At 39.8% G+C, this 20,319-nt stretch overlaps 1 protein-coding gene across 1 annotated transcript in view; it reads left to right on the top strand.

Moving 5' to 3' along the window:
- Positions 1 to 20,319, top strand: part of NTSR1 (neurotensin receptor 1) — a 1,601,958-nt gene that overhangs the window by 703,756 nt on the left and 877,883 nt on the right. The gene's annotated exons all lie outside the window — the stretch shown is intronic.

The raw sequence follows: 20,319 nt of genomic DNA, 5'->3' as shown, positions 1-20,319 counted from the left end.
TTTATATTTAAGTATTTCATCTACAAGTTCACTGCCTGCTGCCTTTGAAGAATAAATCACCCATGTTACATTAAAAATGATAAGCTGGTAATATTACAATAGGGAATGGATGGCAAACTAAAACAGGTACATGGTTACTGGGCATCTTATCTAAAGTAGGACATGCTCAGGACTACTGCACCCCACCCTCTTAAAATCCAACACACTATCAGCAATCTATCTACATGCTGTGGGAATACAACCCACAGCCTTCTGCATCAAAGCACAAGTATGCTACCTGCAGTGCTACTAACACTGCTTTAAAACTATAAACACGCAACAGTGATACCATTTGCTAAGCAAAACAGTTGCATATTTTGGGTAGAGGATTCAGGCTCTTGTTTCCTGTAGCTAAGGTACAGGACTTGAGACTAAGCAAATTACTAACCACCTGCTAACCCTAACTAGGACATTTCACTGTCTCACACACACGCCTCAACCTTTAATGCAAGAAATCTGGACAAAGTCTAAAATAAACAGGAACAGATTATAAATATTTCTCTCATGAGCTTAGAACATTGCTAGAATAACAAGATTTATGTTAGTTGCATTTTTCTAAAGGATATGAAGTCTAAACCTCAAATATCTGTCATTATTTAGAACTTCAATCTTTTTATGAGGAAAAAACAAAAACATAGGGCAAAAATCTGCATATTCTGCAATAACTGGGCAGTTGAGGGGTATGCTACCTATCTCGTACACAGACACACACACACACACACACATCCCTACCTATTTCTTGCACACACACACACACTCCTCTTAAAAACTTAAACACATACACACACCTAACACTTAATTGTCCAGTCGCAGTTCACAGTCCAAACGTCTTCAGGAATTCAAATTCCACATCTATTTAACCTGATGCAAAGCCGGGCATTCTTGAAGAAGAACACGCTTAAAAAAGAAAGTTATTTATTTATTTATTTTTTAAAGAAACAGGGCAGCAGGTATGCTGTAATGGTGCGTACTGGCCCAAAAAAAGCCCTATCCATAGATATGTATATATATATATATATATATATATATATATATATATATATATATATATATATATATATATATATACTGGCCTTTTCTAGAGCAGGGATGGTGTCTATTCTCCGTAGGGCTGTTTCTGATTTCCAAGTTAGCTTCTTTCTATTTTCATGGTGGTGCTCTTACTGGGAGGAGAACCTCAATCCTGATTTTTGAAGTCTGTTGAACAGAAGGTTCTAAACATAATCTTCTGAAGCTGAAGAAATCTCAGGAGCCATTTATTTCTTCAAAAATGTTTTACTGATTGCTATGACACAGTTTATATATATATATATATATATATATATATATATATATAGGTTGACTTTGAAAAGTACGAGTACAAGTTCGACAAAAACGGGAATGTCGAACTACAGTTGGTTGACTCCCAGTATTTGCCAACCTGCACTATTGTGAATGCGCAGTTTAGCAAATGCTACTGAGCATTCGCACGTGTCATCAGAGATATGACTACAGATCGCGGTACAGTGGGGATTGGGAAATTACCCTCTTCCCCACAGTAGTGCAATCTCAGAGTTGGAATATATTATTTGCAGAGGGTGTGGGTGATGTAGCTCCCCCTGTAAAAACATTACTTGATATGCAGTAGTAACATGCAACACAGAATGTTGAAAGTGCAGATTTGAATGTTTTGCTATATGCACTTCGAGATGCATGTCGCACATCTGAATCAAAGATGTGAATGAATTTTATGTACTTTGATATTCTCATATTAAACCATATATATATATATATATATATATATATATATATATATATATATATATAGGTTCATAGGTTCATAAGTAGGTACTAGGCTATCGGCCCTAGGGCCTATGTAAGCCTAGCCAACAAGGTTCCCTTGCTTTCGCCACCCATGGATGCTATTTACCTGTGCCCATGTCTAGCAGGGCCACCAGAATGATTCCCGGGGTGAATTTCCTATTACCCATCCACTCATCAAGATTTTTCTTGAAGAGTACTAGTGAAGAACACTGCTTGACATAGGTAGGTAGCTGGTTCTAGAGTATGGGAAGTCTCTGGGACAGGAATCTATCCCTTCAGCATGTTCTGTTTATTGTGGTGGCAAGGTTTAGGGCCCTAGAGCGTGCAGCTCAGCGGGATTGGGATTTTCTTTAGGTGCAGCATGTCCAACAGCTCAGGCTTTGACATAGCTTTGTATGTTAGGCAGAGATCACCTCAGAGTAAGCGATATGCTAGGGAGTAAAAGCCGGAGTTTTTTGAAGCGGTCAGCATAGGGTAACTGTTTGAGTCCCATAATCCTCTTTGTGAGGTATTTTTGTGGCCTTTCCAGCTGTTGCAGATGCCTTGTAAGGTACATTCCAAATGGGGCATTGTACTCTATAATGGGTCTGATGAGAGTCAAGTAGAGGGAGACAATAACATCTTTTTTCCTGGATTAGAACCCTTTCATGATGAGATGTGCCACGTCGAAGGATTTCCTGACTACTGTGGCGATGTGATTATCAAAGGAGAGGCTACTGCCCACTAGAGTCACAAGGTCTCTCATCACACCTTCACTGTTAAGTGGGCTGCCACCTGTATGGTAGTCCATGGGTACAGGGTTTTTACCAAAGGGGATGACAATGCACTTTTTGGTGTTGAACTTGAGTCCATAACTCTGACACCAGACATCAGTCTCAGTGAGGCCCTTTTGCAGGATGTCCACGTCATTTGGGGACTTGACTATTGCACCCAATTTGCAGCTGTCTGTGAATTTTGTCAGCCAGAGGCCCTCTGTGTTAGCCTGTACTTCATAGATCCCAAACAGGAGGGGCCCAAGACTGAACCCTGCGGTACTCCACTCGTCACAGGTTTGGTGTCAGATTTGAATTCCGCAATTTTTACAGTGTGGGTTCTGTCAGTGAGCCAGTTGGCAACCCATCTTGTGATGTATGGATTTATACCCAGCTTGGTGAGCTTATCTATGATACCAGAATGGGGGATGGTGTCGAAACCCTTGGTGAAGTCAAGATAGGCTGTGTGGACTGCCCTACCCTCATCCACGTCTTTGATGACTGTTTCAAAGAAGTCAATCAGGTTCAGGAGACATGATCTGCCTTTCACAAATCCAAACTGGGTGGGGTCCAGAGTTTGTAGATTACCAATATCCTTGTTTATGAGTTCCATGACAATATGCTCCATGGCCTTGCAGACCAGGCTCGTCAGGCTAATAGGCGATAGTTCCTGTGTCCGTGGTGGCTCCCCCTTGTGGAGGGGTACAACTGTTGCCATGGGCCATTCAGTGGGTACAAAGCCTGTCAAGAGGCTATGATTGAACATGGTGCTTAGGTGGGGGGCTAGTTCATTCTGAAGTTCATGTAGAATGCAGCCAGGAATGTTGTCCGGTCCCATGGAGGCTGTGTTCTTGGCTTTCGATAGCACAGTTTTCATCTGTTCAGTTGTGATCGCAGGGACACTGCATTCTTCTGGTATCGATATGGGCCCTTTAGGAGGTGAGTGGGGGGTAAAGTTGACACTGAACCTATTAGCGAGGATGTTGGTGATATCAGTTGATTCCATGAATTTTGTGCCATTGTGCTGTAACTCAGAGCAGATCTGGGTGCTGCCATTGAGATTCTTGACATAGCTGTAGAATGTTTTGTGGTTGTCCTTAGAGTCAGTGGCAATCTTGTTTTCATAGTTCACTTTGGAGAGTTTTATGAGGGATCTCAGCTTCTTGCTGAGGTTGACCAGGGAGCTCCTCCACTCGTGGAATTTTACTATCTTTTGCAACAGTTTCTTCCTTCTGTTGTAGAGTTTGTTTATAGCAGGGGAACACCAGACTGTTTTCCTTTTTTAGAAGACAGCGTCTTTGTTCTATTAGGGATAGCATGATCCATGCACCCATCTAGGTGTTTATAGAGTGCGTTTGTATAAGTTTCGGCAGTGGTAACTGTATTGTCCATCTGCATGGGTGTTGTTAAATTGGACACTTCTGCCTGAAGAAGCATGAAGTTGGCTTTGGAGAAGTTTTTTACAGGGGTTTCTTTATTGAGGGGTGGGAGCGGAATGTGGATATCTAGGGTGATTAGTTTATGGTCGGATTTGACCAACAAAGAGTTGACTTCAGATGTGGACCTGTCACTCATGTTGGCAATTACTAGGTCTAGGATATTATTTCCCTTGGTAGAGGTGTGGATAAGTTGATCCAGGGCACTGGAGTTTATGAATTCTAGGAAGCGTTGAGGAAAGGAGTTGGTACAAGAGTAGTTTTCCCAGTTAATGGTGGGGTAGTTGAAACTGCCCAATATTAGGGTGTTTGGTTGGACATTGATATTCTCTATTATATCAAGAAAAGAGGAGGGGGAATCCTAGGGCATGGCCGGGGATCTGTAGCAAGCTACAATGTGGCTTGTAGTTTTGCACAGAGTTAGTTGCACTTGGATAATTTCAGATGAATTATGTTGGGCAACTAGCGTGGAAGTTTGGTTGTCCTTAATGAATATGGACACACCTCCGTCCTTGGTGATCTGGTCCTGGTTTGATGGTTGAAAGGTAAGGTATGAGTTATATCCTGGTAATGCAGGGGTGCTCTCTGGAGCCTTGAACCAGGTCTCTGTCACTGCACAGATGTTGATGTTCTCCATTTTAAGGAGTGCCTCGAGTGATTGCATTTTGAGGTTTAGACTTATAGCGTTGAGTAGCATTACCCTCAATTTTTGCTTGCCTGTATTAGTTACGGTGGTGGTTTTGTTTTTGAGCTTTGCCTAACAAAGGCACTATAGGGGCAGCAAGAGCCTTGTCCAGTATCTGGAATCCCAGGGGTGACAGGTGCAGGCCATCTCTGGCAAAGCATCGTAGCCTGTCAACCATGTCATCCCAGGCAGACAAATACTGGATCCCCTTTGAATGACACCAGAAGCTTAGCCAATTGTTGAAGTCAATCATTTTGTCCTTGTATTGTGGTATCATTCTGGGCAAAGGTAGGATGCTATTCAGGGCTAGGGTCATACCTGCCTGGATTACAAGATCAAAGAGCACCTCCATATCTCTTTTCATATATATATATATATATATATATATATATATATATATATATATATATATATATATATATATATATATATATATATATATATATGTAATATGAGTACATTTACTAAAACTGACATATCAGAATATAGACACTCACAATGTCAGCACCAAAATGCTGACATTATATTGATACATCATAATAACTACCTTCAAATGTCTAATTTAACTTAATGGAAAAAGTCAAACACTCTACTTTTGCAAATAGTTTATATTAAAAAACACCCTAAAAGGTATAGTTTGTCAGGATAATAGCAGTGTTATGGAAAGAATCCTTCTAAGGTAAGGTGCAGGATTAGGGTGAAGGGTAACACTAAGATATACAGGGGGGCTTTGCACACCTTACTATTGCCTGCCTCTAAGCCTGCCCCTAACATAGACCCTGCACCTTACCTTAGAAAAACCCTTTCCATAACACTACCACAACACAAGACAGGCTCAGATACACAGAAAAGCAAACACATGAACACTGCAGTAAACCTATATCTGTACCTTCCCCTAACCTTAACCCATAAACACTCACCCATGCATACTCCTCTGCTAAACACCTGTCCTTTTACCTTTGACTTGACATTCTGAACTGCAGATGTTGTGAAATGTAGGTAAATGAACTGTCAACATTATCAATTACAACTATATATATATATATATATATATATATATATATATATATATATGTGTGTGTGTGTGTGTGTGTGTGTGTGTGTGTGGTTAAATACACTACGCAGTCTGTTCCACAATTAGCAAAAAAGTTGATGTCATAAACCTGACCAGTATTCTTACTGGAAAATTGTTTAGACTTTAACATAAACTTACAGAAGGAGCAGTGCCCACAAGGGAATGATCTCAGCAGTTTGTCCCCTGTGATTGTTACCTGGGGACTCAAAGGGCCCCTTATAGTGCCATGTTTATAATGTGACACCACATTTTTGAGTAACTTAATATTTCGTCCGCAGGTAGTTGCTAACCAAATATTGTTATTTTCCTCATTCAAGGTTTTGTTTCTGTATTCCAACAACTGGGTTCTTTGTTGTTTGCAGGCCCAGTCTCTAGGCGATGTTGTATCCCTTGGTCTACAGCCCCTAACCAAGAATCTTTGTGTTAAATCTTTCTGATAAAAGTCAAAATCTGCCTGGGTGGAACAAATTCTAATACGAAAAAATTGTGACTTGGGTATATTTCTGATGGTGTGGGATGGATGTAAGCTGGAAGCAAATAATAAACTATTATACTGGGGATACTTCCTATAGACTTGAGTTCTTAAGGTATGATCCAAATTTCTTGAAATAGTATCATCTAAAAAGTTAATTTGTTGAACATCACAGGTCAAGGTAAATTATATCCCCCATTTGTCATTATTCAAGTACTGGACAAATTCCACTAAGTACTGACTATCCGCCTGCCACACCAACCAACAATCATCTAGGAACTTCCTCCAAATATCAGTCTCTGGCAAATAAATGTTATGTGCATCATTGTATATCAGATGTTCCCTCCAGGTACCCCATGAATAAATCCACATGGGTGGGGGCAAAAGATGCCCCCATTACGGTACCTTGTATTTGCCAATAGCAATCCCCTTGGAAATAGAAAACATTTTTTGTTAAACCATGTTCCGCCATACAGAGCAACAGTGTATTGAAACCTGGCGGATACAAGTTGGCCCTCTCCAACCAGTATTCCAATGCCTAATATATCCCTCAGGGAACAAAATCCACCAGTCAGCTGTATAAAACTAAACCTATCAAATATGGAGCCAACTCACTTCACCCTATATATAATGCCTCCCATAAAGCATGATACAATAACATCTTATCAAAAACATAACAGGCAATATGTATTGATATACAAAAATAAGTCCGTAACTGTCCCACAGTCAAAAAATATTTATCTTCAGTTTACTAATACTGGATCAATAATCGCTAATAAGAACAAACATTTGGCAATAGTATATTCATGTATCCCCCCAAAAAACACATTGCATATGAATTCCAATAATATGTTCAGCACCAATTTTTGATTCTGCAACACAGTCCCAAGCAATATGCAGTGAGCATATAATAATGTCTCATTTACAAGAAATAATCTTCCTTAGTCCCTCATATTAGTTAGGAAACATGTTCCATCATAAAAAACAGTTCCAAACACTTACCATAAACATGTGCATAGAATTGTGATGGGATACAAGCCAAGCTTCATACATCGGCCCACAAAAGAACCCAGTCCCAAAAATTGTTCCTTTATTTCTGACCACCATATAAAAAAGAAACAGTGTGAAGGTAACACATAATCACATATATACGATGAGCCACCCAAAAGCGCATCTGTTATATACTCTAAGATGTTAACCAGGATCTCCGCAGTAGGCACAATCACCAGCTTTAAATCCGCTGTGTTACAATTAAAATAATAAGCCCTGTAGAAATCAAAAACCAGAAAATGTCCCGTCTACAAGCCCAGAGAAGTAAACAGTCCCATAAATACTTGCAAAGGATCAACCACCTTGAAACATATGAATAATACAAAGGCCCATATAAAACCTACAGATGTTTCAAAAAGATGATGTACGTTGAATGCAGTGTACTGCAAACAATGTAATATAACCCCAGTAAAAGTCAAACACCAACCTTCACTCCAAAACCAGTATCCACAATCGTATCATGTTTATCAGCCCCTTGTTTACTTGCTTCACTTTGAAACAAATAAAATGTGGCTGAATTTGTGTGGGCAATAAGGCTAAAGTACCTTTGATAACCTCCACACAAATAAGTAGATCACCAAATTACTATACCCAGTGAGTGACTGCTTTAGTAAATATAAGATATCTAAGAAACCTCCACACAGTCCCAAAGATAATACATCCTAGATGAATGAGACTTTCATGGGGAGACCAAAAATAGATACAGTTGATGAAATTATCCCCATATAGACACCAGCAAAAACATAATGCAGCCATAAATACAGATGGTGTCAACACTGGGCCAATAACAAGCCCAACCTCAGGGAACACCAACAAACTCTCTCAAGTATGGCAGGTACCAGGATCTCCACCGTAGGCCCAAACACCAACCCTAAATCTGCTGTTTTACAGTTCAGACGGTAGACCCCTTCACTCCAAAAACAAATGTTCAACAATCATCTCCCATTCATGAGCCCCTTGTTTGTTTGCTTCACTTAAAATCAAGTATAATGTGACTGGATTTGTGTGAGCTAAAAGTCTGAATACAGTTGGAACCAAAATAAACAAGTCACCAAATTACTGTGCCCAATAAGTAGCTGCTTCAGGAAATATAAAATATCGAAAAGGCCTCTGCATAGTCCAAAACATGATAGACCTAAGTAAACGAGACTTCAATGTGGACACCAAAAGTAAATGTGGTTGGTAAAATTATCTCCATAGGGGCATCAACAGGAAGATGATGCAGCCATGAACACAGACGATGCTAACACTAAGCCAACAGTGAGCCCAGCCTCAGGAAACTCTAACAAGCACTCACAAGTACGGCAGGTGCAAATGGCCAAAACACCAGCAAGATTCAGCAAAGTAGCCAGCACCAAAGTGTTAAAAGAACACTTTTTATTAGCAAATAAATTGTAGCTCCAACTATTCCATTTAATTCATACCGGTTCCAGCATCATTGCCTTCCTCAGTGAACAAACCATATTAATAAGAGCCACAAGCATAACAAGCATTTATACTTTTTGCACTTCCAATCAGCATCATTATTAACAGATCCATAAAGGAATCATATGTCCCTAAACTCTGGTGCTCAGCCTATATTCTTCCTCTTCACAAAGGAGGCAAAAACACCAGCATCTCAAACTTTTGCCATATTCCTCTGCTCTCACCAATCTCCAAAATCTTAGAAAAATGCATCCACCTCAAACGTATGCCTTTTCTGACCCTAAACAAGCTTCTCACTGCCACCCAACATGGCTTCTGCCCAGGCCATAGCACTATAACTGCTCTAGTCTCTTTCCTTGAAACTGTCAATCAAGCCCAAGATTCAGGACATTTAGTTTCTACCATTTTACTTGATCTGTGTAAAGCTTTTGATACTGTGTCCCACAAGCACCTTCTCTGTCATCTCTCAAACCTTAATCTCTCACATAATGCTTTATCCTGGTTCTCCAGCTATCTATCAGACAGATCACGGGCAGTCAAATGGAAGAACTCCATCTCTTCCTTCCTACCTACCCCAACTAGCGAACCACAGGGATCCATCCTTGGGCCAATGCTTTTTAACATCTTCATCAATAACTTTCACACTGCTATTCCTGACGCTAAAATCATTCAATACGCAGACAATTCAACCTTAGTCTGCTACACCTCAAACCTCTCTGAATTGCTGACTAAAACCCAAACTGCCTTCTCAACAACTGAAAACTGGATGCACCAAAGCCACCTCTCTCTAAATACAAATAAATCAAAGATTCTACTATTCCCTCCCACAAAGACCCTCTCCTATGACAAAAACAACTTCAAAGTCTATAGTCAAACCAACTCACCTATAGATGGTCCCCTCTGCCAAACTACTTGGCATTACTGTATATGAACACCTCAAGTTTGATATTCATATTCAACAAAAGATTAAGAAAACCCACCAAAAGCTAGGCATGCTGTATAGAAATAATTGCTTTCTCGCCAGCTCTACCAGGCAAACTCTGGCCTCGACTTATCTTCTTCCTTCCTTGTTATACGGAGCCCCTCTCCTAACCAACCTGTCCTCTGCTATCACCTCTAAACTAGAAAACTGCTACAACAAAATCTCTAAATTTGCCTCTAAATCTAAAAATACCACCCATCACTGCCTAACCCTACAATCCCTGAATTGGCTTGAACTCCCAAACTACCTAGACTATTTCCAACTCACTACTGCTTATAGACTCATATTTCACCCAACAAAATGTCACGCTCTAACTAACATCCTTCCCCCTTATACGCCCAACAGAGCTCTCAGATCTGAAAATCAGAACTTAATTACCATCCATAAACCTAAACATCCTGCTGGCCAACTTCTCCTATCTTTCTCACTTGGCAGAAAATGGAATTCCCTCCAATCTACTCTAAGATCTATACCAAACTCTGAAAACACCTGTCCTCTAAGTGGAAATGTACCTGCCTTCACCCTACCTAATCCAAGCTAAACTTTCTGCTCCCAGTGTGTTCTCTCTCTATTTCCTGGGCTCTCTATGCTCTCAACAACAACTATAGCCACTCTGACTCACCCTTGTAAATATTGTACATAACATCCCTGATTAAAAGTGCGTAAGTAGAGTGTATTCACTATTTCTTTTTACTGTCTTTTCTTTTTACTCATGTTCATACATACTTTGTTGCCAAACTTTATATATTAGAGTGTTTCCTCAAATGAAACTTCATTCTCAATGAACTCTGTTAAATAGCATGACACCAAATGTGTTAATTTGTAATTTGTTTTGCATATTTTTATCTTTTATACTTATGTATCACTTGTATATTAACTGTATTATGCATCTTGGATCTTTTCTCCCCGAGCCTCCACTGAAAATGGGTCATTTCGACCCAGTGGACTTCCCCGGTAATCAAACTGGAAATAAAATAAATAATAAATTTATAAACACGGTAGTATAAGAGGCCCTTTTAGTCACCAGTTAACAATCATAGGGGACATACTGCTTTGATCATTCCCTTGTGGGCACTGTTCCTTCTGTAAGTTTATGTTAAAGTCTAAGAATACTGGTCAGGTTTATGACATAAACTTTTTTGCTAATTGTGGAACAGACTGCGCAGTGTATTTAGCCTGCTGTACTTGTTCGGCTTTCTATATAGGTCAAACTTCCCACCCCTTATGAACACCTATGTCAGATGTCCATAACAAACAAATGACTAATGACCAGTTATAAGTGGGTGGGGGCATGCTCCTTATTGCGGATATGATGCAACAGGAATGGTGTAGTAAATACCTAGTTATATAAATGCTTGTTATGCTTGTGGCTCTTGTTAACATGGTTTGTTCACTGAGGAAGGCAATGATGCCGGAACTGGTATGAATTAAATGGAATAGTTGGAGCTACAATTTATTTGCTAATAAAAAGTGTGCTTTTAACACTTTGGTGCTGGCTATTTTGCTGAATCTAGTTGGTGTTTTGGCCATTTTCACCTGTTATACTTGTGAGCTCTTGTTGGAGAAACCACTATCAGTGTCATTCCAGAAGGAATATTGAAAGATGCCAGGGGCAAGCCAGTTGTCTAAGTCTAGCAATGCATGCAGCAATTACTGCTCTCCACTGTACCTAGGTGTCTCCGAGCCCTGGGACCCTGCATACTGCAATGATAAATGTATACCATCCTGAGTAACAAGTATGGTGCACAGAAAGCAGGAACACCCTGCCACACAGAGCAAGGTAGGCATGGAGAGGACAGCAGAGTGTTTCACACAACCATAGTATCTATATATGATTAACACTGAGAGCTGCAAGCATGCATATCAACCGGCAAGCATACCGTGAGGGGTAAGAGAGTATCATGCAACCTCATCTTCTATGTGTGTGTGTGTGTGTGTGTGTGTGTGTGTGTGTGTGTGTGTGTGTGTGTGTGTGTGTGTGTGTCTGTGCTTGCATGCGCATGAACATGCGTATTGTTTGTGTGTGATTTATTTCTGTGTGTATATATGTTTGTGTCTGCATGTTTGTGTGTGTGTGTGTGTGTGTGTGTGTGTGTGTGTGTGTGTGTGTGTGTGTGTGTGTGTGTGTGTGATGCTCACATGTTTAAATGCGTCTGTGTGTATATTTGTGTGTGTGCATGTATCTGTGTATATGTGTGTGAATGTGTGCATGTGTGCACATGTGCACATGTGCATGTGTCTGTATGTATATCTGTGCATGGATTTTCTACACATTATAGATGTTTCTGCTGCACCTCCAGGAAAGCCAGCATTTGCCCATCTACTATCTGTCTCCTTATTGCCTTAGTCACCTGCCTGTCACACACCTGTGTCTGTGACATAATCTATCCCATTTTTACACTTATCTGCCAGATCTGAGCTAGCATGTCCTTCAACCATTTACTCTCTGGTTGCTCATCAGTGAAATGCTGCTCTCACCTTCCTACTGCCGTGTCCATGAGCAGAGTATAAAAGGGTCTTTTCTGAGCTAATTATGGCACATTAGCTCTGTGCATTGAATTGTCACTGAATCGTGAACATAGTGTGCAAGTAGAGACTGAAGGAACCCGACATAGACGTTGGCAGCTTATTGCACTCTGATGGCTATAATCCCCCTCATTAAATACTTAATATGTTTAGTAAACTGAAATAAATTTGTGCAGCTGCACTGAGGAGAAGCTCCAATTTGAGTTGTCATTTGATGTACTATCTGCCATGTTTAGGAATATAGGAAAATACTAGGTAAGCGATCATCAGGACCATGAGATGCTGAGCTGTATACACCTTCCAGAGACACACTTAAAAGGTCTCCCTTCCCTTTTTAATCACTTAATGATGCTCTTCTCCCAAGTACAGCAGGGCTATGCATGATAGCCGTGGCATAAGTTTGTGTCTACCTATCCAGTCATCAAGACGTCTCCTAAAGGTAAGCAAATAGTATTTTGTTTGATCTGGAGTGGTAACTTATTCCACAGGTTGGTAATATGTTTAGTTAGATGCCCATATCTCCAGCAAGTCTTCTGCGAGATGGGTATAAGGAATTTCATAGTAATCTCTCAGAGGAGTGAAACATTTAAGACCTTTAGTTTTCTTGGTATAGTATGTCTTGAGCTTTTCTGTTTGAGCAATAAGTTTTGATTTATGCATACACCAAAGTTGGCATTGTCTTTAATGATGAGTCTGATAAGGGTAGAGTACAGTGTTGCGAGACTTATTCAGCTATTAATGACATTCTCTTGAAAACTAACTGGGTCAGATAGAAGGATTTCCTGACTGTGGCACAAACATGCTGATTGAAAGAAAGAGAATTGTCCACACAAGTAGCCAGGTCTCTTATGATCATGCCTGTCTGAAGAGGAACACCACTTAGACCCAACACTGATACTTGTGGTACTAGACTAGCTACAATGTTACATTCAGAGAGTTTCCAGCACAGATCCCAATGTACTCCATTAGAACGTATGACGACGTGTGAGCGGGTTATTTTTGAATGCTGCTGTGCTGCGCTTTTTGCATTTAACTTGAAACTGTTTTCAGTACTCCAAGTATGTGCATATTCCAGCCGTTGCTGGAGCTATTTAGTATCAGTACATGAGCAGACAGCGGTGCCCAGCTAGTGGTCATCAGTAAACTTGGTTAATTATACTTCTGAGATATTGGAGTGGATGCCTGCAAAATAAATGCCAAACAGGCAAGGGCCCAGCACTGATTCCTGTGGTACCACACAAGTTGCAATGTTACATTTAGAGAGGATCCATCACTGATCCCTGTGGTACTCTACTATTTACAATGTTACAATCAGAAATAGCCCGGCACTGATCCCTGTGGTACCCCACTAATTCAGAGAGGATCCATCACTGATCCCTGTGGTACCCCACTAGTTATAATGTTACATTTAGAGAGGATCCATCACTGATCCCTGTGGTACCCCACTAGTTATAATGTTACATTCGGAGAGGATCCATCACTGATCCCTGTGGTACCCCACTAGTTATAATGTTCCATTCGGAGAGGTCCCAGTACTGATCCCTGTGGTATCCCACTAGTTATAATGTTACATTCGGAGAGGATCCATCACTGATCCCTGTGGTACCCCACTAGTTATAATGTTACATTCGGAGAGGATCCATCACTGATCCCTGTGGTACCCCACTAGTTATAATTTTCCATTCAGAGAGGTCCTAGTACTGATCCCTGTGGTATCCCACTAGTTATAGTGTTACATTCAGAGAGGATCCATCACTGATCCCTGTGGTACCCCACTAGTTATAATGTTACATTCGGAGAGGATCCATCACTGATCCCTGTGGTACCCCACTAGTTATAATGTTCCATTCGGAGAGGTCCCAGTACCGTTCCCTGTATTATGCATGGCCTTTTCATTAGTATTTACATATGTACATGCTGATTAGTCTGCCCAATCAGCATGCCCATTGTAAGTCAAACTTACACCAATAGAAAACATCTGGCCACTGAAATACAATTGAGCGGCTAACATTTTCTCTTAATACATGCTACAGAGGACAGAGCAAAATGCAGGAAAAAATCAGACATTTTCTGCAAAACTAAAAAAGCAGAAAGGTACCTGATTTATTTTCCTTGTATTTCTATGCTGGCTCTACTTAAATTTCAGAAGAATATCATATCGGTAAGCCATCTGGATTCCTGCAGAATGCCCAGATGTTTTCGTCACAGTATTCTCTTTAAAAATTGTAGTTTTCTGCCACTAGGGACTGAAGTCATCAAAGAGTGGCAGACATTTGAGGTTGACTTTATGTTGTTCAGAAAATGCCCGCTAACACAAAACCCCTCCTTCAAGCAACTTACAAAGTTTATAAAAGCAATAAAATCTGTCCCTATTTTTGAATCTTTGCCCCCCCCCCCCCCACATTATGTTGCATTTGTCCAGGTTTCTACCACTAACACTGGCAGGAAAAGGACAAAAATAAACAGAAACATCGATTTTCTTTTCTCTGTTGCTTCTCTTGAACAGCACTGATGTACTATGCAAGCATGGGAATGTTAAATCCCATACGCATGCACAGAACATAAAAAAACACATAAGAATGTGAAATAACACTGAAAAACACTATAGCACCATTATACAAAGACATTATTTAAGAAAGGTAAGCAATTTCTTTCTTAAATAATGTCATTGTATTATAGCAATAACCCACTCCTGAGTCTGGGTAATGTTGAATTTAAACACAGTTGGATTTTTTTTATCACTCAGGCAAACCACATTAACTGTGGGTTAATCCAGCATTACCCACACCAAATGATGGGTTATTGCTTAATTGCTCCTTAAGTTGCAATGTTACATTCATAGAGGAACCAGCACTGATGCCTTTGGTGTCCCACTAGTTACAGTGCTACATTCACAGAGGACCCAGCACTGATACTTGTGGTACTAGACTAGCTGCAATGTTACATTCAGAGAGTTTCCAGCACAGATCCCAATGTACTCAATTAGTTACAGTGTTACAATCACAGATGGCCCAGCACCAATCCCTATGGTACCCCATTAGTTACAATGTTACATTCAGAGAGGTCCCAGCACTGATCTTTGTGGTACTCCAGTAGTTACAATGTTACATTCACAGAGGTCCCAGCAATGATCCTTGAGATAAACCACACTAACGGTTTGTGAATCCAGCATTACCCACACCAAGTCATGGGTTATTGCTTAAGTACAACAAAAATGGCCAACACTACAACAGTGGAGCCCAAAATTTTAATGACAAACAGTCCAAGTAATAAACAGTATAAAATACATCCAAAAGAACTATTCAAACCAGTTTTGGCATTTAAGCCTTCATCAGTCAATAGCTAAGAAATAAACGGCATGCATTTTATAGTCATCTGTTCCGACAAGTCTCTTTATGATTGGAGAATTACAAATGTTCATTAAGACTTGGTGTAAATAAACCTCCCAATCTAATAATCCAATTATTTTTCTTCTTCTTTAATATGTTATGCCATCCAACTTTGTTTCTCCTGCCCCCCTCAAATTTTTCAATGATAAACATAAATTGGGCCATAGTATGTTTGATGGAATGATTATAAATAGTATTAGACATACTATTATTTCTAATATCACTTATATGCCCCGAAATTCTCATTCTAAGGGGATGAGACGTTTGTCTCACAAAGAAAGCAGATTAAGTACATGTTGCTAAATAAATGACCCAATCAGGACTACAATTTCCCAATACATGGATATCATAAACTTCAGGTGTGTTCTTTCTAGTGAACTGTTTAGATTTAATAACATACTTGAAAAAAGAACAATGGCCACATGGGACACAAACCACCAATCGTACTTTGATGTGCATGCCGAAAATGAACCTTATTTTTGTTTTTGTAATGATTGAAGAAACCTCCCCAATATTTTGCCAATACGAAATGAGAAGTATCATCTAAATGTCGAAATGTGATGCAACCTTTCATCCGAAAACAAAGTGTCCCAATGTTTCTGTTTGACATAAATGAAATCAAACATATTGCAACCATAACTGGTAATAAACCTGATGGTCTTATTCATTTTCTGATCACTTTGCTGACCTATCCTGACCTGAGGCCCAATGACTAGTTTTAGTAATCATGTCCTTTTGCTGGAAATCAAATGTATGATCATAGAAACAAATTCTATGGATTCGTAAAAACTGTGATTTAGGGATGTTACGAATAATATGTTTCGGGTGGAAACTAGAGGCATGCAGAAAGCAAAAGGACCTCCATCAGGCTTTTGTTTCCTATAACTAAGGTACAGAGTTTGAGCCTGAGCAAATTACCACTACCACCTGCTATCATTAACTAGGGCATTTCACATAGACTTACATGTCTGTCTGTGCTCTGCGGCACACACACCTCCTACTTGTCCATCCATGTTCTGCAACACACACCTCCTACTTGTCTGTCTGTGCTCTGCAGCACAGAAATGTCTTCTTATATTCAAATTCCATGCACAAGGAAGGTGGAAAGGAAGGTGTAAATAGCAGGTCTGTGCGATGATCATGCACAAATGCAACAGGTGTATGTGACCAGGCATAAAAGGAGTAAATAAAGACGAAAGCACTTAAAATGTGTAATATATTTCTTTAATTAAAAAAAAAAGGAATCCCTTGGCCAGCAGGCCCCTCTCAGCTAGCAAGGCCCCCTCTCAGCCAGTAGGCCCTAGGCAACTGTCTTGGTCCTCTAATGCTAGATCCAGCTCTGCCTACGGTACTCCACTAGTTACAATGTTACATTCAGAAAGGGTCCAGCAGTGATCCCGGTTGTACTGCACTAGTTACAATGTTACATTTAGAGATGGCCCAACACTGATCCCTGTGGTACTCCCCTAGTTACAGTGTTACAATATATATATATATATATATATATATATATATATATATATATATATATATATATATATATATATATGGGTCTACTTTAGTAGACCGCCATTTCACTTACCCGACACTCACATCGCTGAGACAAAAGGACCAACAAACCCAGAAGACCGATATCCGAAACACCGACTTTCCACTCGAGTTAAGTAACCACTTGGCCATCCTGTTCAAGTTTGCCTCTTAACCCTGCAGCAGTGCGATCTCGGAGTTGGTATATTTTGTTAGGGGGATGTGGGGGGCAACACCCCCCACATATGTGGGTTTAGTTTTGTTTGGATACTTTTTTTTTTTTTTTGCAGGATGGCCAAGCAATTACATTACTTACCTCAAGTGGAAAGTCTGTGTTCTGGATATCAGTCTTCGGGGTTTTTCAGTCCTTTCATCTCAGCGATGTGAGTGTCATGTAAGTGGGATGTTGGTGTAGTAAAGTAGATCCATATATACACATATGATTTTCTCAAATCCTCTTGGTATGTAGTACAAGAGAGAGGAAAAGACTTGACATGTCTTGATAAGAATGTGAGGGAGCTTAAAAATCCAGGGAAAAAGCCAAGATAATCTATAAAAACATCACCTTGGTATTTGTGAAGAAAACAGAGGTCATCATACCACACTGAGAGAGAGAGAGAGCAGAAAGGGGTCAGTGAATGGACAGCAGAAGAGAGAAGAAGGAGGACCACAAGATGCTCACTACTGGATATCTAGCCATGCAGCTCAGTCTCTGTGCCCTTCACAATTCTTTTGTACTTCTTTGTTTTTTTTTTTTTGCTGTGTTTATTTTGTTTTCCTTATTTCATTTTCTTTAATGTCAGCTAATCCAAGCTTATCTGTTGCATCATCCTATAAACTTAATTCTGGAATTATGAACATTACCCGTGTTCCTACTAACCTGCGGTGGTGGTGCTGCGGTAGCGTTGTCACCTCATAGCAAGACGTTGTCCCGTTTGATTCTCAGCTAGAGCATCTTCTGTGTGGAGCCATATGTGAATGGGGCGTGCCTTCGTTGAAGGTTGTGTGTCAGGGCTGGTAACCCAGTACATAAATATCCACTACCAATCATTAGTGGACCGGAGTTCCGCTGTGGCAACCCCTAACCGGGAAAAGCCGAAAGACACAAACAAACCCATGTTCCTACTAAGAGCTGAGAGTGACACCCACTATGAAACTATTGGCCACTCATGGGAACAGTTTATATTTAAATCACTGTTGGGAGAAGCTACTCATTGAAATCCTGTCACTCATTTTCCTGCTGATAGCAAACTTTTACAATGTTGTAGTACTAAAGGCTATGTCCATCCTTTGTGTGACCTTATCCTGTCTTCAGAACTGACTGCCAGTCTGACTTTTTCATTTTACAAGATGCTATTATTTGCTTTTAAACACATTGAAGAAGGGTTCGGGGTACTGCCAAATTTGGATATCTTTACATTTTGATATGTAGAAGCTGATTTTTGACAGCTGGCAGTCTGTATATTGTTTGTTTTCCAGGGCCTACATGTTTAGTTTGATGCAGTCTGTATACTGTTTGTTCTCCAGGGCCTACATGTTTAGTTTGATGATGTTAAAATGTTATGGAACTCCCTCTTCAGCCAGTGTGACCTTTTCCTGATATTTCTTGACATTCTTGATATATTTTTATATTGCTCTCATGAGGATCAGCCTGCTTCTGTTGTTTGTAATCATGTACCTAACATGGGACTTTTACTGGAAATTGTGTCTTTTCTGAAGAAAAGAAAAGTCTTTTAATGTGCTTAAGCTTGACATTTTTTTTTACCATTCATTTGTCACTTGAAGGTCATGAATCATTGTTTTGACATCAGTCATTTCCTAACACTGGGCATGCTGTAGTAGTTTTATGGTATTAAACACCTTCTGATTTCTTAGTTAAGGGACTTTGCAATGTTATATTGTTATAGCCCATGATGCTTTGCAATGTTATATTGTTATAGCCCATGATGTATTTTCGATTTATTTGATTTTAGAGCTTATGTACTTTTTGGGTGCTTTTCAATGTTAATTTAATTTTATTTCTATTTCTTATCCACTTGTACAGTGTTAAGCTACAAACAAATGAATCTATTTGTGGATGCAGTTTATTGTACAAGAACCTTAAGGGGCACCCCAAACAAAATGCAGAAATATGTCTAGTGCATTTACAAATCTTCTGACAGACATCTTCAAAAGGTCACTGATAACAATAAACACCCATGAGAACTGGACGAGAACAGCATGTCACCCTGTTACAAATCAAGACAGGACATTACACATACGGAGAAATGCAACCCTTTTAGGCTAATGATGGGGGCAGGAAAAGACATACGGGCAGACCCTGAGACCCTGAAGCAAAGACTGGGGGGTTTCCTAGATCACAGTAACCTTTAGGAAAAGGATAACCTTCAGGAAAAGAAACACATTAGATTTATTGCCAGAAATAACTATTATTCAAATGTGATATAGTTTTTGACAAATGATAGCTAGAGGTTGTAATCTGCAGGAACTTCAATAATTAATTTGAATCTGGGCCATACAGCCAGATACTAGGGAAATAAAATGACAAGGGCTGGAGTTCATGCTGAAATTGCAGAACTAGGTTGTGACATGGCTCAAGGGTGTAATACAGAGGACTGTGGCAAAAAGTATAACTAGTAATAAGGTACGTAACTAATGAAGTACCATACTGGTTGGTGATCTTAGGTTTAGTATTCTTTCAATGACTAGTAATAAAGTACGTAACTAATGACGTACCATACTGGTTGGTGATCTTAGGTTTAGTATTCTTTCATGTCTTCCTGTTTTGTTTTTGTTGTTAACCAGATAACATGACTAGAAGAAATGTACCATATCAGGGTGACTTGGGAGCACTGTTTGGTTAAGTGACTTTCCCAGAGTCACGTATTAGGCAAAAGGGAGGTTAAGGGAATCATACCCTTTACTATAGAGAACTGCTTATTAACAGCTCGTAACCTTAATCCACTGCAACATTTGTACTCATAACCTGAAGATAAGTGGCCTTTAAAGCTTGTCTTGAAAATATATCAGCTTCTTTTCATTTCTGATCAAGCAGCCAATACCAGTAACTGAGAGAGCAGTTACAATACCACTGGCTTATGACAGTTAAATCCAATCCCCTTCCCTTAGTTTTTCCACTGAAGAACAAATGAAAAAAA

This window comes from Protopterus annectens, chromosome 12.part0 (genome assembly GCF_019279795.1).
Source record: "Protopterus annectens isolate FY-2018-M chromosome 12.part0, PAN1.0, whole genome shotgun sequence".
NCBI lineage: Eukaryota > Metazoa > Chordata > Ceratodontiformes > Protopteridae > Protopterus > Protopterus annectens.
This window is presented reverse-complemented; position numbering and strand designations above follow the sequence as displayed.